We start from the raw sequence: 21980 nt of genomic DNA, 5'->3' as shown, positions 1-21980 counted from the left end.
GACTCTTCTTCCACTTCCGGGCTTTCGTCTGGGATGGGAGCTGTTCCTTCTAGAGGTGCTGGAACTCTTCTAGTATGGGATGCATGGATCCAATTTGGCAGCCCCCCGCACTTCACCGCGGTGTTCGTGATCAGGATTACCTGAAAGGGCCCACGCCAGCGAACATCTAGGCAGTTCTTCCGGACGTGCTTTTTAACCAAGACCCAGTCCCCTGGGTTCAGGTCATGACACAGGTTCCTCGCTGCTGGAACTTCAGCCGCATGCACCTGAAGGGACACAGAATGGATGGCGTCAGACAGTCCTTTACAATAATCCAAGATCAGATCATCTGTAATATTCAATAGAGCAGTAGTTGGAACTGTAGGAAGTCTCATGGCCCTCCCCATCAGGATCTCGTGGGGAGAGAGACCTGTCCTCCTATCAGGTGTGCTGCGCATGCTCATGAGCACCAATGGAAGAGCATCTGGCCAACTCAAGGATGTGGATGCCACTACTTTAGCCAATCTATTCTTCAAAGTGCCATTCACTTGTTCCACAATTCCTGAAGCTTCTGGTCGATAACTACAATGCAGCTTTTGATCGATATTCAGTGTGGAGCACAACATCTTCACTATTTCGCTGTTAAAATGTTTTCCTCTGTCCGATTCCAAAGAGGCAGGCACCCCGAAGCGCGGTATCAACTCCCTGAGCAACAATTTAGCCACTGTGAGTGTATCGCACCTACGTGTAGGGTACGCTTCAACCCATCTGGAAAATACGCATACAATCACCAACACATACCGAAGGCGATTGACTCTTGGCATCTCGATGAAGTCTAGTTGCATTCTATTGAAAGGCCCCCCCGACCTCCCAATGTGACTCAGTGTGACTGGTGTTCGTTTGCCTACGTTCAGTTGTTGGCAGGTAACACATCGCTTACATACTGATTCTGCTGCTATTCTGAATTTCGGGCAATACCAAGTCTGCCTAAAAACTCTCATCATAGCATCCCTTCCTAGATGTACTGGACCATGTATTTCTCTCGCCATGGGATTAGCTAATTCTTCAGGTAACACAGCTCTCCCATCTGCTGAAACCCAAAAATCCATTTCACTTCGCACACAGCCTGCTATTTCCCATGCCTTTTTCTCTGTTTCAGGTGCGTTCTCCTGCATTATCCTTAAATCCTCCCAAGTGTCTACAGTTTCTAACATCATACTTAATTCAGTCTTTTCTTCTGCACCTTCTATTTCCACCTTTGAGAAAGAATAACTTTGTTCCGCACAATAGCGTGCGACTTCATCAGCATATCTATTACCTTGTGACACAAAATCTGTATTCTTAGTATGAGCTACACACTTCACTACTGCAATGTCAACAGGACCTTGTAATGCTTCTATCAGCAATCGCACAAATTCTCCATTTCAAATGGGCGAACCAGAGGAGGTCATGTAACCCCTCTGAGACCACAACTGCCCGAAATCATGAACCACACCGAAACCATATTGGCTGTCCGTGTAGATGGTGACTCTCTTTCCATTTCCTGCTATGCAGGCACGAGTTAGGGCAATAATCTCTGCTACCTGTGCGGAATGTACTCCTTCCAGGCAAGCGGCTTCCACAACTCCAGTAATGGTACAAACAGCATAAGCTGCTCTCAACCGACCAGTATCGTCTCTTAAACATGAGCCATCAACAAAGTAAATTTCATCGGGGTCAGACAATGGCTCATCCACTATATCTGGTCTGGGTTTCGTGCATAGTTCAGTCACATCAAGGCAATCGTGGTCTTCACATCCTTCGCCTTCTATTACCGAAGGTAATGGCATCAAAGTAGCAGGATTCAAGACAGAGCATCTCCTGAGAGTCACGTTTTCTGCGGCAAGTATAACTTGCTCATAACGCGTGAGCCTGCTGTTGGTCAGATGCTGCGTCTTCGTCCTGGTCATTAACAATTCAACTGAATGCGGTACATACACCACCACTGGATGTCCCATTACAATACTTTCGCTCCTTTCAATGCTGACACCCGTTGCGGCAACGGATTTGAGACATCCGGGCAACGCTGCGGCTACTGGATCTAATGTAGCCGAAAAATATGCAACTGGTCTACGGGCATTACCGTGGGTCTGTGCCAAGACTGACAAAGCACATCCCTCTCTCTCACAGCAATAGAGTGAAAATGACTTTTCGTAATCTGGCATTCCCAGAGCCGGAGCACGACATAAATCGTCTCTCAGCTGTAAAAACGCCACCAGACATTCTTCATCCCATGGTACCGGATCACTCACCTCCTTGTGCGTCAGTTTCTGTAAGGGCTTTGCTTTCAGTGAAAAGTTAACTATCCACTGTCGGCAGTAACCCACCATTCCTAAGAACATTCTAACTTCTCTCTGTGTTGTAGGCGCATTCATTTTCATTATCGCCTCAATCCTCTCTGGGGACACCTTACGTTTCCCTTTTTCTAACCTGTGCCCTAGATACTGTACTTCTGTCAGACAATACTGTAACTTGCTCGGAGATACCTTATGTCCATTTTCAGCTAAATGATTCAGTAAGGCAATTGAATCTACTTTACAAGCTTCCTCTGTTTCTGACGCAACAAGTAGGTCATCTATGTACTGTACCAGAACCGAGTTCTGTGGCAGTACTAGATTCTCAAGATTCTTTTTCAACAACTGATTAAAGATGGATGGACTGTCTGTGAATCCTTGTGGGATTCGACACCATGTTAAAACGCGATCTTCCATTTTAAACGCAAAAAGGTACCTGCTCTCTTCATCCAATGGGATTGAAAAGAAAGCCTGACAAAGATCTATCACTGTGAACCATTCTGCTTGACATGGTATTTGAAACAATATTACTGATGGATTCGGTACCACGGGACAACATGAAACGACTATGTTGTTAATTTTTCGTAAATCCTGAACTATCCTAAACTTCCCGCTAGGTTTCTGCAAACCCATAATCGGGGAGTTACAAGGACTGCCCACGATTTCCTTCAGTATTCCCTGCTGTATCATTGACTCGATCACAGGCTTTATTCCCGCAATCGTTTCCTGGGACAATTTGTATTGAGGCGTTCTTGGAAACTCAACATTTGGTTTTACCAGAATTTTTACCGGTTCTACCCCTTTAATCAATCCTATATCTTCTCCTGTGAAATCCCACACCTCTGACGCCACTGCATCTCTTAAGTCTTGTGGAAGATCTTCTACAGTCAGAGTAGGATATAGTTCTACACAGAATTTTGAATTGGCCACCTTAAAGGTAGCATCATCGTCGGTAGTCTGTACCTCCACTCCTTGTGGGGTGCAGTATATGGTGCAATTCAATTTGCATAACAAATCCCTACCTAACAGACATACCGGACTCGAGTCACAAACCACAAACTGATGTTCGTTCATGTGGTTTCCAATTTTCACAGACACTGGTTCTGTCAAGGGACTAGTCATTCTTTTATTTGCGACTCCTACCACTTGAATTGTTTCCCCTGACATTGGCAAGTCTGGAACTACCGCTGATCTCAGAGTCGAACGAGTAGCCCCAGTGTCCACTAAGAACGTAGTGGGACACCCTGCCACTTCTGCCTCAACAAATGGCCCTCTCTGATCCACTTCTAGAACTGCCCCGAGGGTACAGTCTTCTTCACTGCTCACCCGTTGTCCTGTCAATGGATCAATGTAATAACATTTTTCTTCCTCGATAAACAGAGGCATTTGTTTAAAGACCTTTCCTCCAGCTGCTATCTTCGGTGGCTGTGGGAATTGGGCCCGTGGAGCCGAAGTCCCCCCTTTGGCCACCTTACTGCTTGGGACTGTCACTTTTTGCACTGGGTCTTCTTGGACCTGCTCTTCTACTTCTAGCTCTCCGTTTTCAGGGTTAAAGGGACACTCGCGTCGCCAATGCCCCACCTGATGACACAGATGACACTTTGTCGTTTTCTTTAAAGTGGCAAAGTCTATCCTAGGTCTCTGCCCTTCTTCATTATCTTTGTTCTGACCATTTGGTTTTCGTCCCATCCCCTGCTTCTGCTGGCCACCCTTCCCAGCGGACTGCATTTGCACCACCATCAATTTCTCCTTTAGATTCTTGGCTTTAGAATCTATCTCGTCACTGCAGTACCTCGCATATCGTAAAATCTCATCTAGTGGTTTGTTCTGCCAACAGATTAAATGTTGCTGTATCATCAAACAAATATCAGGTCTCAACCCCAAGACAAACTTTGACACGAACTGCCCTATGTCTTTGGGATCCATTACATCTAGTCCACTGTATTGCTTGAATGTTTTCAACAATCTTTCATAAAACTCGTGAACTGTCTCCTTGGGTTCCTGCCTTGTTCGGTCTATTTTTACCCAATCTATATCCTGTGGTGGTACCTTATCTTTCAGCCATGCTATTACCCTTTCATACTTTCGCATGACAATCTCAGATGGTCCATTTGTTCGAGCATCCCTCAATGGTTCAGCATTTGGCCATTCGACACTAGTCTTACAAGGGGTCCATAGATCAGATGGGACCACGATGTCAAACAACGTGTTCAAATCTATCCACAGTACTTTCGAGATTTTAACGAACCTCTCTACCTGCTTATACCATTCGACTGGATTGTCCCGCAACTTCGGAAATGAGTTGGTAAATGCGGCTAAGTCTCCTCTACTCCAGGGCACATGTACATAATTTCCATTTGATATTTCTCGCAAAGGGAATGCCTCCATCTGCATTACCCTTCCCTCAGGGGTCATCACATTTGTACTTCGCCTAACTGTGCCCTTTTTCGACCACCTTTCTTCCCATTTATCCAGTTCTCTCCACACTCTTATCCCTGTTACCAACTCTCTTATGTGTGTTTTTAATCCAGTAGTTCTCTTCTCATCTAGATCTTGGTCTGCGTACTGTAATCTGTGGTTGCTCTGCAATGCCCTTGTCCTAGACAAATCCACGGCATACTTGTCTGCCAAATCAGTCAGTTTTTCATGAAACGCTCTAGCTTTCCTAGTAATATCCTTTGCCATGAACAATAACTCATCCTGTTCATACAATTCTATCCTTTCCAAAGGCAATGTTCCATCTATTATCTCATCAACATCTGATTTTAAACTGGTAACATCAAGCCTTTTTGCCTTTATTTCAGCTTTCAAGACACTCAATTTAGCTCCTCCATCCGCATCTCTCCCATCCCAGCTCCGAGATCTACGTTTAGGTATTGGTGAATTATAGGGAGTCCTCCCCTGTTCCCATCTCTCTAAGTCCCATGCCTTTCCATCTTCTCGGGGTGGGTGGTGAAACACTCCTTCATGCCTCCCAGCCTCTCTCTCTCCATCCTGGCTAGTTTCACGGGATAGAGGGTAAGAGGTTCTATTACTCCCTCTTTCTTCCCTACTTCCCTGTGATTCCTGATTATTCGAGGCGTGGCGGGACCTATCGCTGTTCTCCTTTCTCCAATGTTGAACGTCTTCCCCAAGTGTATGATGAAGGCACCTAAACCTATTCTGAAAAGCCCGTACCGCCTCATCTCCTCCGTTCCCCCAGAGACGGGACATTTCCTCACATTCTACAATCTTAGTATTTTGTTCCGGCTGTTCTCTCTGATTTGTAGGACATGCATCCCCTCTATTCTCTTGACTTTGGCCTTCCCGGCTCTGACTACTCTCGCTGGCCCCACAATGAGATACTGTCCCGTTTCCCCTGCTTTCCCACTCTGGTTCCGTTCTTGTCCTGTTACTCGGAGATACTATGGACCCGTCCCATTCCCTCAAATCAGCTCTTAACTCTGAAAAAGATCTTGGCCGCGGTCCCCTTAGATCCATTGGTCCTCTCGGACCTCCCTGTTCTGAATTGGGACCGGCAGTTGTGTCTAATGGGGTGTTCCACGTTACCGAACCTGGTAATTGTTTCCATGCATTCGTCACATTATTCCTCCTTTCCATCTCAATCCTTTCCCTATCCAATTGCCTTTGTTGTTCCCCTCTATCTCTCTCAGAATTATAGATCGAAACTATGGGTCCTATGGTAACAGGCACTTGAAGAGCGTCTGGCAATCCCACAGACTCAACCCTTTCTGTGGTTGGCGTTTTCTGCACCACAAACCTTCCCACTACACTCTGTACAGTGTTGTTTGGAGGTGTTTCTCCGCCTTTGCTAGGTGTCCATTCCGATATAGGGAGTGGTGTATATCCCTCTATCTCATTCCCATCTTCCCTTGCGAGCCCTCTATCTTCTATCAATCCCACTCTCGGAGGTGGTCTATCCATTAACAATCTGTTTATCAGATGGTCCTCCGACTCGCTTTCCTCGTCTTCTTCCATGAGGTTTCCTCCTCCTGACACCTCCCTCATCGGATACATTTTCTCCACCTCAATAGTCTGTACCCTCCAACGCTTTTCCTCCTCATCCCATTTGGAATCTCGCACTGCCCTTACCGATCGCGTCAGCCTTTGTTGACGCCTGTTCAAATTTCGGTCGTGTGCAGCCTTAATCCATGCATTAAGAGCCTCAAACTGTGTTGGTCTAGGTGAGGGTTTCAATGAGGACATGGTTGCTTTTAGCCGATGTAACACCTCTAACTTAAACGTTCCATACTTCGGGAACTGCATTTCCTCATTTCCTTCCGTAAGCTTATTCCAAGCCCCAATCCACAATATCGTATGCAGCCCCACATTCGTTGCCATATAATGAGCTGGCGTACCCTCTGGGGGAGCCTCTTCCCCATAATAATGTTCACTTCGTTTACGTTTAAAAATCCCTTTCAAACACTTAAAACACTTCATGATTTCTCTTTTCTCCGCGTTTGTTTACTTCCTGATGATATTCCACCAATCTCAGCGCCGTTCTCACTAACTGGCCTATCCGTACGCGGCTTTCCTCCGACGTCACTCTAGCCGCCCAACCAGAGCGCGGCTCTAGCTAACGTCACACCAACCGCTCAATCACAGCGCGGCTCTAGCCGACGTCACCCGTCCCCCTTCGCAGCAGTTCCCCTCCTTTCTCAGCTCGTCTCCTCGGTCATGCACGCATCCCATTCATACTCTGAAAAATGATTACTTCCGTCCAAGCGATCACCTTTCTTTGACTGTACGCCCACAGTCTTTCTGTAGTTGTCACCCTAACTTGGCGAAATGTCTTTCCGTTTACTTCCAGACAATCGCCTTCTCCGATAGGTTACTCACACGCAGTAACTTTCGACCAGCGTCCGTTACTCATACACTCACTCTTACACTCCCCCTATCTTGGATCCACGGCGGTCAATGGTACCTCGTGACCTCCGTACTATGGTCGACAACTACCCTGGATGTTCGATACACCCAAAACCACTTAAGCTCTGGCCTGAACTTAAGATTTCACCAGTTCACCCGTTTACCAGGTTACCAGTTTACCAGGTTGCGCGCGCTCACAACCTTCTCTCATTCACACTACAGGCATTCAACTCCGCAAGACATTACAATACAAATACAACACAAAACACCGCAATCTGTTCACGCATGACCCTTTTTATACTCACTCTCCGATACTGCTGCTTTTCTCGCACCGTCTGCACCTTTCGGCACACGATTCTTCCGCTGCTCGTCTCTCGACGTCTCGGGCCTTGGGGTAAACTAACCTCTCTAGATTACCTTCCTCAAGAAGATAACCATCCTCACTCTGCTACCAACTGCTAACGCGGGATTACTGGTTACTAATTATCTTACCAAATCCCATTTCCTGTCGACTGAATCGTTGGTACCTGTCTTGAGTAAAAGGTAATCTCGCAGTAAACAATCAATTTAAGAACTTACACCACTCTAAATGACCACTGACCAAAATTAAGTTTTAAAGATTTAATATAAAGTCAAAGATAACTGAAGATACAAACTTCTCAAAATGAGATTAAGAAGATAAATCGGTATCACTATGAACATGAACTTTTTGAATAATCTGAGTCTGAAAAACAGAATAATAAGTACAAGCTCGAAAACCATCAGGTTTGCCAAAATGGATACAAGTTGCAACCTCAAAGTCATTACAGAAAAGAAAATTAAGGTTAGTCTGTCCCTACACTACACTAAATGACATCCCTACTTAACAAGATCTTTACCCTCTAGGTGTCAGCCGTGGTGATTTCCTAAGAAGATCACGCACTTCTCTTTGTCTCTTCTCTGATAATGGGTCTCTCCTGATCAGCCTATCTGCCTACCCATCCGCTTCCTTAGGCTCCCAAAATCATCTGCTCTGCTCTCCTCCCGGGTCACTTTCCCTAATACCAAATCACATTTCCAATAGAAACGCCCCTTGGGACGCCCCTCACGTGGTACATCTTTGCGCAGTAAACTCCATGATGGTACTCTTGAAGACCCTCGTTATAGTTGACCTTGGTTCCCAGGCGGCTTCTTCAGTGCGCTGATACCCCCTGAAATTCCTGGAAACTCCTACAGGCCTGCGCAAGGCGCCACTGAACAAAGTCCCTTTCATTCGAGCTGATTAGGACCCTCGCACCTGCATACAGCTCGTCCTGCAGTGGGCCTCAAATTCCAGACTTCACCATATCTTAGGCCATAAAACACTCTCAGAGCTCCATACTGGACACCTCACGACCTCTCCTCTAACGAGCACATGACGATTTAAACTACATGACATTATCTGTTCTGGCCTACTTGATTTACATGCAGCAGGTTCCTGCACTCTTAAAACGTTAACTTGATTTAAACAGCAAACATTCTTAACTAGCATACGTTTCTAAAATAACACATCTATAAAGCATATACTTTTAACCCTAAGTTCAATAGTACATTTTGAAAGAACCATGTCAACTTTATCTCACATTATTTTAGCAGCACGTTCAGGTTTGCTGTGAATTGCCCTAAGGTCTACACAAAATACTGGAATCCAAAGTTACATTTAATTCGGACATGACTCTTTTAACATGAGAGAACCATGAGGTTTTCACATATACTCCAACATTTCTACATTTAATCTCACACCGTTATAATTATGGTTACTCTACTTAACATTCTATACATTTCGCTATTGAATATAAAACACTCGTGTGCAAAACATGTTTAAACTAACTACGTGCTTGTAAATATGGCGTACTTATACATTTTTTTCAAACTTGTGCTCTCTCAATACCATATGTTTTCCCCTGTTACATTTCGGTAGGTTGGATCTGTCGAAATTTAATGAACTTTGAGTTATTTAATGCATCTGATAATTAGCAAATGCAGTGAAGAACCTTCAAATTCGTAATTCCGACCCGTGCACAAATAGGAGCAGGAGAATTTTCGCATGGGTCGGAATAGTACAAGCAACTCGTAATCAGGTCCTATATGGGGTGATATGTTTCACTTATGGGACGTTATTTCTGTACATGGTTTATGATGTAATCTATGTTTCACTCTGCCACCTATAGTTTTAAGAATTGAGAACTACGTTTGTTGGCATAATGGCTAGGGCGGTCGACCTCGAATCTGGGGAACTGGGTCCAAGTCCCGGCAATGATGTTGAACATCCTGTGATTCTTGGCAAATCACTTAATCTCCCTGTGCCTAACAAAAATTAATGTAATATAACTGGTGCTATGTAAAGCGCTCTGATACCCGATTCAGGTCAAGTTTGCACTATATAAAACTCTGCAAAAAAAAAACACATTTGTAAATGGATTTGGATATGTGTTTTAAGGAAATTCATGTGTTCTCAAAAATATATATTGTTGATGATGATGATGATACCTACAATATCCAGACAGACTAGACCAAAGAGTCTAGTTGAAGAGCACACTGTAGCTCTATATAATGGTGCAGAGAATACATGAAAATAAAAAAGTGAGGAAACACAGCAGCACTTAGAAGGTAGTCTCAACATGTTTTCTTGGTGCTCTAAGAGTCACCTATAAGGGATCAGATGGTTAGATGTATAAATAATACATTTATTCAAAGAGAGTTAGTTGCCATAAATCCCAATGTGCACGATGCCGTTGACATAGCTGTAGGGGTCAAGCACACGTCAGTTTGAATTATAAAGATATGTTCTTCAAGCAATGAAAACAAAGCACAGCGCACAAAGCAATCCAAAGCATGTATAATGTGGAGCAAATGATGGAGGAGTAAGCATAAGCAAGGGGAAGCGATGGTTCCAAAATGAAATCATGCCAGTGTGGGTGTGCAGGACATATTGTTTCCAGTCCATCTTTGTAGGGAAGTGGGTTATTATGCAGCGAGGCTCGTTAGAATTCACCATGCAATAACTTTACGATACCCCAAATAGGTCCTTGGATTCAGATTAATAAATCCCTAGCTCAGTCCTGGTAGTCAGATTTTATTAGAGGAACATGCGTTGAGCACTTCAGAGTACCAACATGGACGATAAGTAATTGACACGACTCGAAAGAAATCTGACACCAATTTATACAAATAAAGCAGATTTTTATATAATTTTTGACAATTAAATTAACCCAATCGGATTAATGTAACTGGAGTTATAGATTTTTAGTTTTAAATCTTTTTTATTTTTGTGCCATCAACAGTGATTCACGGAAAGCGATAAGACACAGCATGGCACACTACAGAGAAAGAAACATACCCGACTCCCCCCTCCCCCCCATCTCCCTCACGCGTCTCACCCCAATACGCTCCTGATCCCTCCCACTCACCTCCCCCTATATAGCCGGTTTAAAGTAGTGTCGCTATGGCTGAATCAAGGCCTCTCTGCCCCGGTGTCCGATGAAACAAGTGGAGTGGGTTCCTGTGGGGGTTCTGAGAGCCGCAATAGGTGCAGGTACTTGGGGCAGGTAAAGTCCCCCCCAATCTCCCTCCCGGCTCTTACCCAGATATGCTCCTGATCCCTCCCACCCACCTCCCCCATCTAGGCCGGTTTAATGTAGTACTGCTATGGCCGAATGAAGGCCTCCCGGCCGCTGTTCCAGGGGAAGCAAGTGGAGTGGGTTCTTGTGGGGGTTCCGACGAGAGCCACAATAGGTGCAGGTACTTGGGGCAGGTGAGGGCCCTCATCTCGGTGCAAAGTAGGAAAAGAAATGGGTGCCAAAGTTCTGCTAAAGAGGCCCCGTCGCCCTGCAGTGAAAGAGTTATGCTTTCCATACCCATAATTTGTGTAGCCACCCCTGATATGTGGTTATTCTATCTGTGCCCCAATGGGATAGTATATTTTGCAATACTGCCCACAAGGCTAGCCCCATTTGTATGCCTCCGTGTGACCTGAGGGAAAATGTGAGCTTGTTGTGTAGGCCTAGGACAACGTACGCCAGGAAGCGCGGTATCTACATGTTGAAATGGTTATCTACATCAGTTAGAACTTCTTCCCAGTAGGAGGAGATAAGCGGGCAGGTCCATAGTAAGTGTGTCAATGTGCCTTCTGGTCCGCAGTTCCTGCAACAATGTGGAGAATGGTTGGGGTTTTATCTGTGTATTCTGAGAGGTGTAAGATACCAATAGGTGGCTATCTTGGTCGCTGTTTCAATACTGGAGACGTTCCGTGCGGTGTGGTGCGTGCGGTAGAAAATGTCCACCATTCCTCCTGCGCCAGTGTTCGCCCCAACTCTGCTCCCCAGCGCCTCTGCCCGGCCCAGGGGATCGCTGATTCTGGAGGGCGCAGCATGTGATAAAGTTCAGTAGTAAGGAGCTTACTAGATGTCTTGGTGTGAAGCCATTTTTCGTACAAAATTAGTGGTCTAGCGCAGGAAATGCGAATGGCCCCTCCACACCACTGCTACATTAATAATGCCAACATGTCTGCAAACCCAGATAACGAGCACTATTACTGCTGATCGGTGCTGGTGAGATGGGGGTGGGGTGTGGGGATACATTTTTTCTGTTTATGTATTGAGTTCAATATAAAAAACTAAAGCACATTGCCGTAAACAGAAATCCACTAGGTGAGTGGAGCTGACCGTAGGTTGGCTTGGGAATAACTATCACAAAACAATGAAGGACACCATGTAAAATGTATATGACAAATGATTATGATGTGATATGATGCAATGTTACTAATAAAAACAAGTAAAAAAAGAAATTGTGGTCTTTGGGCCCCCGTTCGCACCGAGGGATGTGTAACCCAGTGTCGTACTTGATGGAAATGATACCATTCAGACATAGGCAAAGCAAATAAAGAGCTAATGTCTTCAAAGGTCAATAGGCCCTCCTAGTCGAAAAGGTGTCCAATGGACCTGCACCCCGTTTTGTCCCGGAGTTGGTAAGCCCCTGCTGTTGGGTAGCTTTGTAGTAGCGGGCTATATTGGGGACCCAAAGTCCCCCCTCTCAGGGAGGACTGTAACTTAACTCTTTGCTCATTCTAGGCTTTTTATTGCCCCACACGAACAAACAGAATTCTTTCTGGAGCAGTTTAAGAACACCAGGAGGGGGCTCCACAGGAAGCGTTTGAAAGTTATATCATAATTTGGGTAACACGTTCATTTTGAGGGCCACCACTCGTCCGAGCCAAGAGAGGCCGAAAGGCCTCCATCGACTCAAGTCTTTACGAACCTGGCCCACACGAACAAATAGAATTCTTTCTGGAGCAGTTTAAGAACACCAGGAGGAGGCTCCACAGGAAGTGTTTGAAAGTTATATCATAATTTGGGTAACACGTTCATTTTGAGGGCCACCACTCGTCCGAGCCAAGAGAGGCCGAAAGGCCTCCATCGACTCAAATCTTTACGAACCTGATAGAGGAGGTGTTTCTAGTTCAGGGTAGCTGTAGCACTCGTGGACATCGTAAGTTTAAATCCCTAGATATGAGATTGACTCCATCTGCTAGTGAAGTGGGACTGAGCGCGTGAGAGCCTCCTTGGTGGAGGACCGTAAGGAGACCCTAAGGACCACGATTTTGCAACATTAACCCGAAAACCCGAGGCCTTCGGCAAAAAAAGCAAGGATGGAAGTCTGAGCCTCCTCCAAAGTGGTAACCACATCATACGCATAGAGCCTGATGGTGTGGAGGTCCCCAGCGAATAAGACCCTGGAGATCAGCGGATTCTCTCGCACCCTGTGGGCCATGGGCTTCATATAAAGTGAAAAGAGGTGCAGGAGTGTGGGCACCCCTGCCTCATACCACGGGCGATCTGAAAAGGAGTCGGAGGAGCAGCCATTGACCCGTACCATGGCCATGGTCTGGCTATAGCCGCTAATTATCCATTTACGAAAATGGTAGCCCAGCCCAAACTGTGCGAGTGTGGCCTCCAGGTACCTCCAATATACCCAGTCAAATGCCTTTTCAGCATTGACCAATATCATCACACACTCCATGTTTCTGATGTTGTGCCTTGTCAAGGAGGTGAATTAACCTCCTTGTGTAGTCACTACACTGTCTGGTAGCTACAAAGCCAGACTGATCCGGGTCCACCAACCCCGGCATCATTGGACCCAACCTAACTACCAGTATCCCCGTAAAAAGCTTTAAATCAGTGTTTAAGGGGGATATCGGTCTGTAGGAGGCACAGAGTCGAACATCTTTTCCCGGTTTCGGAATCACCACGACCGAGGCCATTAGCATTGAGGCAGGAATATCAAAGGTGTTGCCTATTGCATTGAAAAGGCTAGTGGTGCAAAAGGTCTTGTAAAAGATGGCGGAGAATCCATCAGGGCCAGGGGGCTTAAGAGGCTTGAGGCAGGCTATAGCCGATATCACTTCTTCTATACGAATAGGACTATCTAGATTGGCTACTTGTTCCGGTGTTAATCTCGAAAGGGTTGCCCCCTGTATATAAAAAAGAGAGTCTTGTTCTGAGAGGTGTTGGGCTGTATATAATAATAAAAATCGCCAACTGCTCGCGTTATGGTTGCATTGTCGGAGCACTGGTTGCCGGACTCATCACACACAGTGTGGACAGAGGCCGTCTGATGTTGAGCGTGGGGCTTGTTAGCCAGAAGGCCCCCGCATCTATTTCCCCCCTACATAAAAGGAGTGTTGCAAATCTAGGCTGGCCAGTTACCGGCGCGCTGCCCCTAATTGTCACCACACCCGAGGGCCCCCAGTCCATTTATAAATGCATTCTAACTCCTGCACCTGCCTGGTGAGACCTTCTCTCTTCTCCCGCCTAATTTGTTTGTCTGCTGCAGGGATAGCAATGAGTTCCCCTCTGGCATATACCTTGAGTCTTTCCCAAAGCATAGTAATGGAGATATTGGGGTATCGTTAAAAGTCAGGAATTTCTTTGATGCCTTATCAAGGCGCTTTATCACCTCGGGGTGATGCAGAAGATGTCTCACACAGCTGCCAGCTGTATGATGGTCTGTGTGGTGAGGGGATTGCAAGCATGAGTGTCAGTGCAGCGTGATCGGAGTGGGAGCGATGTTCAATATCTGAGGCCTGTGTGTGTGGAAGAAGCGAACGGGACCCAATAAAATAATCAATTCTGGCATAGGCTTTATGTGCATGTGAGAAGAAGGTATAATCTGTAAGTTGTGGATGTAGTGTGCCCCACATATCTACCAGCCTAGGTCCCACAGCCACTCCCACCCTGCACACGAGAGAGCCCCCGCCCGCCCATGCCGGGGCACTGGGTGGTCTAACTGGTTGTCGAACACTGTGTTTATGTCGCCCCTAGTATAAGTTGCCGATCTGGTGAGACTGATAGATCCGCCACTACCCGCCTTAGGAATGTCTCCTGCCCCTCGTTAGGTGCATATATTGAGCCATTTGTGTAAGTGTGTGCATTGATGGTGACTGAGAGGGCCAGGAGTCTTTCATTAATTTTGGCCTGCTTCGAGCCTACCTTACCCCTAATGGTGCATGAGATTAGAATAGCAACTCCAGCTGTTTTGATAGTGTATGAGAAGAAAAATTGATGCTGAAAAGCCCTCGATCTGTGTCTGTGTGTATCCCTGGCCAGGAGGTGGGTTTGTTGTAGTAGGCATATTTGTGCTCCAGAATGCTCTAAATAAGATAGAATAGCCCTTCGTTTGATCAGGTTGTTCAACCGCTTTACATTTTGCGTGAGAATTATTACCTTTGCTAGCATAATAATGTGGTAACACCTGAGAGATAAGCGAGGAGCTAGAGTCATCCCATTGGCCCCCACCCATGTCCCACCCTGGCGACCCAAAAGACCCATCCAACGGGAAGCTACACCTGAGATCAGAGGTAGAGATTCATGGAACCCGCGAGAGAGGCCAAACTTGGAAAAATAAAAAACCCAGATAATTAAACCCATGAGGCAAAACTCTAGCATCACAGAGTGAACTGCCATCCGGAGCAAGTGCTCCAAAGAGAAAAACAATGAACGGGTACCATTGGCCAGCGTCTCCCTGCTCCCACCCAAAACAGCTCCCAGCAGCCATGAAAAGGAATCAAGCGGAGGTATCTGCAAAGCATCAGCTATTTCCTCCAGCCCATTTCAGCATTTATTCACTAGAGGGGTCCCGTGCGAGGGTCGCCAGGAGGGCCTGCCATTCCTTAGCCATGTTGTCCAGGTCAGGATGCATTGTGCTTGCTGGGTGTTTAATTGTTGTCCACCCATGGCTGCTTTGTCGGTTCTATTTGTCTTGTTTTGTTGCGGTTCTTCTTCCGATGGGACCCCGATCACAAGAGCTTGCAGGCCTCAGCAACAGCGCGTATTTGCCGGAGTTCTCCATTGTAAGGAAAGATTAATCGAAATGGATGGCCCCAAGGGTAACAAAAGCCGACTGATCTTAGATGTGCAGTAACGGGACAAAAGCTTTGCGTTTCAGCAAGGTCGAGCCCGCCAAGTCTTGGTACAGAGTGGGTTTCTAATCCCTGTATTTAAATGTGGGAGCATCTCTGGCAGCACACAGGATCCGCTCTTTAAGCTGATAGTCGTGCACACAGGTTAAGATGTCAGCCGGGGGGGGGTCTCCAAGGGCCCACTCTATGTGTGCAATCAAGTTTATTATGGAAGTCCTCTGGCTCCCCCACGAGCATGTGAAAAAGGTCCGCTACCATAGCCTTGATATTTGTGTCCTCCGTCCCGGGCGCAGGACCGATTTTCAAGGTCCTCTGTGTGAGCTTGGAGGTCAAGGTTCTGTTCTCGCAGGCGAATGACTTCTTTTTGCAGGCCCTCTAGCTCCTTGACCCGGCCAGACTCATGGTCTTCCAAGGAGTTGACTCTCTCCCCTAGTGGGTACAGGTCACAGCGCATCTCCCTGAGGTCCACAGACAGGTAGCACTTCATGGAGATGAGGTCTTCCCAAAGAGAGGCACAGAGGGATTCCAGGACGGAACAGCTGACCGGTTCCTCCGCGTCTCCAACCCCCTCCACTTCTGTTGTGGGCCCTTGGAGGGGGATTCTCAGATTGTGATTGGGGCGTCTTGAGCAGCATGTCCTTTACCCCTCTCCTTCTTCACTCTACCAGAAGCCATACCCGGACTTGCGCCCCTTATTGTCCGCTATGCTTCACCACCTCTTACTGTGCAGAGGGTCAGAAGGTGGACCAGACCCAAGGGCCCGGCAGCTTTAGCTCTCCACACAGTAGCTACAATGCCTTGTGCGCCACAGAACTTGAATAAAGGGGAGCAGCAGTGGTGCACAGCCCCCCCAGGGCATCCGCTCAATATGGCATAGAGATAACGAACACGCTGCCCTCCTCATTTTGAGATGGATAGCGTCTTGTGTGTCCAGTGGGCCTCCCCCAATGCCATGGCCCCTCCACGTCACTTCTCCTCATCTCTCGCTCTCGATCTCTTGTGTGGGGGGCCCAAAGACACACGAGGGGATCCAACCAGTGACCCGTCTATTTTCTCACTGACCTCCACCAGCTGACTCCCCAGGGGAGCACGTCTGCTGATTTCACCGAAGGCCTCTCCCGCTGGGCCAGTAAATGGGGCCTCACCCTTGCGGTTGTCTCATGCATGCTGTCAGTCCCTGGCTCTCCTGCACAGTACCTGGACAGTGGGGACCCAGGCCTCTCCTGGTCCACCACTTCCAGAGGCCTTCTGTGCTTAAATCCAGCCCCAGCATCTCCTCGGTTCAGCACATCTGTCAGGGGAGCCGCGGGTCGACACTCCACCGACCGATGCCAGCCGGCTGGCTCCAACTTTAATTCTACTGATCCGCTGTGTCTCACTGTTAGTCCCAGGCCTCTAATCCGCCCCTCCTGCTACTAGTCGGGCGTGGGCTGCTCCAGCATCTCCCCAGGTCAATTTGTAGGGCCTGGGCAGCGGCCTATCCACCCCGTCACAGGCTGAGTGCTCCCGCGGCTGCAAATTCCCCCTCTGGTCAGCCCCCACAGGCCATCGCGGGGCTCAGCACTTCTCTTTGGGGCATCGAAAATCGCCAGAAGGGGCACCGACATCAGTCTGCTACACTGCTCCCCGCGGGCACCGCCCAGGTCGTCCCTGAAAGGCAACCCCCAGACTTCCGCTGCTTCCCACTTGCCTCAGAGGGCCGCCTCTCTGTGGTAGGTCTCAGCTCGTCGCACAGCCAACACCGGCGGCTCGCCCGGCCCTCTGCTTTCAATCAGGCGTGCGTGCTGTAGAAATCACCTCTCCGGCCGCACCTCTGTAGGGGGGAGATTATTCCGGGAGCGGAGAGACGAGAGAGCACGTTCTACCACTCTGCCATCTTGGCCACGCCCCCAGTTATAGATTTTTAAAGGAAAAATAAATAAGTGCATTTCACTCCTGTGGAATTTTAACGTTGTGGTCAATTGGAACATGGACTACTGACAATCGGTCATTAGCAGATCGAATCCAGTGGAAACCAATGGCGGCAAAGGTGAGGAGGGTCCCAGAACCAGGCTCGGTCAGTCAGTTGATTTTTACCTGCCTCATAGGCCCAGGTACAGAGTAGTCCTGGTTGTCCCTGAAGAACGGGAGCCACGGTTGCTGCTTTTACTGCTTAGATGGTGCTGTTAAGGAAGGGGATGCAACTTTTCAACAACTGGGGCAAGGAGGTGCCAGGTTGAAGATGCTGTGGAGTTCCCTTGAGGTACAACTACGAACAAAGGTGGTGGTAGAGCGACTGGCAGCCAACGAGCCTTGGTAGCGGCAAGCTCAGCCTTTTGTCACTTTGATGTCCTGGTATCCAGGAGAAAATGGTAGCCACCTGAACCTTGCTGGAGGTCAGGACTATGTTTCCCAAAATGTGCTACATGATGTACCATTGGACAATTCCCTCGGTGAGTCCAATGGCCAGAAATTCTTTGGTTGCAGGTGCAGTTCTTGCCTACAGGCTGCAGGGGACTAGTACTTTTAATCTAAGGGAACCCTGGTGTTGCCTTTAGCTTGAAAACGGGGTCCTCTTTCCTATGAAATTGGTCTCTGGTCCAAAACGAGCCACAGTCATGCAGTTCCGGGGTGGTTGCCACAGGTTCAGCCTTTGGTGCCTTTTCTTTCTGCAGGTCCTGAAGTTGCAGACTCGGGTCTCTTATTTGTCCTTTGGTGCAAATCGATCATATTTGATATTCTGAAGCCAGGAGAGCCCCTTAAATCCTAGATTCAGGGGTGTGGTAGTTAGTAGTCAATGGGCTACTAGCCCCAGCTGCTAATCTGCCCCTCAGGTGTTCTGCCACTTCTAAAAATGGCAGAAAACTGTTTTGGTTGTACAGACAAAGTAGCCCACCCTAAGGGTGTGACTAGCCTTCTGGGGGTGCATGCCTCCTGACTCCCTAATATTCCCTAATGCCTGGGTTGCAATTGTGTCTGGGGCAGGGGGCTTGCTTTTCCTCCTTTGAGAGGAAGCCCACTTGCATATCAGAGGTGGTGAGAGCTTTGAAGCTCACCACTCTGAATGCCACTTCACTAGCCATCCTGTCAAGGGGGATGTGACACCTCCCTCCCAGGCAGGCCTTTGTTTCTGACTCATAGGAGTGTTCACACCTCTTGGCAGGGGATCAGATTTCTGTCTTGGCATCAGCAGCTGCACGCTGTCCACCAGGGCACAGGAAAGGCTAGGGCAACCTGGTGGGCAACTTCTAAGGTAGCCACCTATGTCACATTAAATCCAACTTTGGGAAAAGGTTGAGTTTGTTTAGACAATTTGTTTGATACCAAACTGGACACTTTTCAGTGGGACCATAATGAAGCTGACAGCCTGAGAGTGCCCAGGTGCCAGCCCACGTTGTCCTATGGCCCCCTGAGCACTAGGGACATATACGCTTGCACTTATATGTCCACACCTTAAATATAATGCACCCTGTCTCCTGGGTTCAGGTGGTCTACCTTGGAGGTGATTGGCATATATTAAAAATAGAGCTGTGACCTTGCCAGTCAGGGTGAGGGCAAAGCCGAGTTTGAGCAATTTGCACTGCTCATGCAGTCTGCAATAGCAGGACTGCTGTCAGCTTTTTGCTTGTGTCACTCAGAGTGGCACAATTGGTGCTACAGGCCTTGGTGACTCCTTTCACTCCCATCAAATGTTACACCTGCTTGCTATAGGTTGAGTGCTTCAATTGGAGTAATTTCAGCAGAGGCTCCAATAAGGCAGAGAGATCGCTGCCTGCCTGTTGGGGGATCTCTAAATGTGGAGATGATCATTCACTAAGGGTGCGAAGGCCATAGATTCTGCTGACCTGTTGGGATGCTCTAGTCCTGAGTCCTTTAAAACTCTAAAGTGCGAACACGGAACAGAGTCCTTTGATACTCTAAATTGCGTACACAGAAAAGCTGAGCATATCACAATGTAATGTTAAAAGTTATGATAAAACACTGAGGTCATCCCTTAGGCTGGCTCTCTAACAAATATGAATTGCTCGACTCACAGCCTTGCACCATGGCACTGAAGTGCATGTCGGCTGTCTAGCATAGGATATGTACTGGAATCATACCTTATCAGTATAAATTATCCTGTCTGGACAAACTCAGGCAGATCCCACGCATTGGAATTGTGCCGTGCACTTCAAAACACATGCAATGTGTCATTCCTTTTACAAATGAATTAATGTATTCTTGTTAGCTCTTGTTTCAAGTAGGAGTTAGTTGTTGACACCCAGCCCAGTCTGGCTACTCTAGTAGATTGGGCTTTTAGTCAAAACCTATGGGCGTTTGCACTTAACCACCCCCCGTAACGGCACTTTATACACAGGGACACACAACAGTGCAAATCGATTTATGCATTGAGAAAAGTGCACTAATTTTTAGCATAAAATACCTTTTGCACTGGATAGGAAATACAATGTACTGCTCTACATCACCTTGTATCATTTAAAGTCAGCACAAAGCCTTAATTTATTAATGATATAAGGAACTCTATACACATTTCCTTGGATGGATGCATAAACTACAATATTCAGAGAGACACTGAATCATAATTCTCCTCCTTCCTTACACACTATGAAGTGTAGAGAGGCCAAGCAATAGACCTAATTGATGCTAAAGACAAAGACCAATGAGTTTAAAAGTAAAGATATTGTGGACAAAGTTTACGTTATAAAGAAAGACTCAGACCTTTTCAATTAAGACATCGAAAATTTAAAAAGGGCTCCATATAAAATTGAAGATGGAGGGAAAAGGACTGCTGTGCTTTTTTATTATACAACTAGAAATACAGTATTGTGAAGTTCTTTAGTAGTTGGCACCAATGTTCTTTAGTAGTCGGCACCAATGTTCACATGGTCTTTCTGTCGACATTTAATTTGTGGGAACACCTCAAAATACTTTACAACTACTTGAATATTTTTTCTTACCATATGCCACAAGAAGCACTCAAAATTATTTATAATGGGAAACATCCATAACAACGCGGGCATTACCCCGCACTGCTATTTCAACGCTGCTACTACAACACAAGAGGTTACAACGACTTGCGCTGGAGGGAGCTGTAGGATACGGAATAGTTTAATTTTCTATCCAACACCTTCCCTACTGTCAACGTGGGCTGGAGTTGGAATAGAAAATTAAACTATTCCACTATCCAGCGCCCCCAGCGCAAGTCGTTGTAACGACTTGCGTTGTAAAAACTGCGTTGTAATGGCATGCGGTGTAAAAGCCTGCTTAGTAATGCTGTACAACCTTTATAATCATTACCAAGCCTTAGCAGGTCTGCATTACCCATCAGTTGAAGAGTCTAGAGCATCAAAGTCATTGTAATCAACCAGTTTTTGGTTGTGTTTGCCTGAGCACCCTTCAGTTCATAGACCTGTTACCTGTTTCTCTAATTTCTCACAGTGGTCCAGTCCAACCTTCCATTCGGACAAGGGAAAGTCAGTTATAGCTAGCCATGTTTGTGTTACATTCCTTTTTTTCAGTCAATCAATCAAGTCCCACAAAGAGTTTCATATATCTATTGACATCTAAGTCATCTGGTATATTCAGCATTACAAAGTGAGGCGAAAGCACAATGTTACGTTTGATTATCTCTGTAAGAGATCTGGCCACTCCATTCCAGTATACCTGCAAGGACCGACAAACGCACACTGAATAGAAAAAAGTCTCCTCTCGCCATCCAATATTTTAGTGAGAATTTCCTTCCAACTTGCCACACATTTTCCCATCTATAATAAATTGGATTTAGGTACTTTAATTGGATAAGCATATAGCATGCCAAGATCGCTATTTCCCTTGGGGTCATTAAGACCGTATCATCAATCAGACCTAAGTCTGCCTCCCAGAATATTTTAAGATATGGAAATGTGTCTGGAATGTGTATATCTAGCATTTTCCATATCTGCAAGATATTTTGGTAAGGCAAGGAGGAAATGGCAATCTTCTCATTCAATCAGCTGAATTCTAGGGTCTCCTCAAGGCCAGTCAGGTACACAGCCAATGCATGTCTGAGCTGTAAACTTCTAATCTAAAAAAATTGGGATTCAAGAAGCCCAAACTCTTTTTGAATACCTATGCATGTTTAACAATTCCTAGTGACAACACCTCCCAGTGTCAAAACACCAAGCGTGTCTCATCCTGAGAAATACTTCGGAGCCACCACTTGTTGCATGATCACTTCAACCCATAATTGGGTCTTGTCTGTAACACTTGCCTGCCAGCCCATATAGTTCAGAGCATAATTCCACAAGCTAATAACTGTTTTAATTTCCGGTGATGTTCCTGGTGGCAAATGCCTCCATATAAACATTGCAGTGGGTCAGTATGTTGTCCAACAGCCATACAAGAACATA

This window comes from Lissotriton helveticus, chromosome 10 (genome assembly GCF_964261635.1).
Source record: "Lissotriton helveticus chromosome 10, aLisHel1.1, whole genome shotgun sequence".
NCBI lineage: Eukaryota > Metazoa > Chordata > Amphibia > Caudata > Salamandridae > Lissotriton > Lissotriton helveticus.
Note: the sequence above shows the minus strand (reverse complement) of the source record.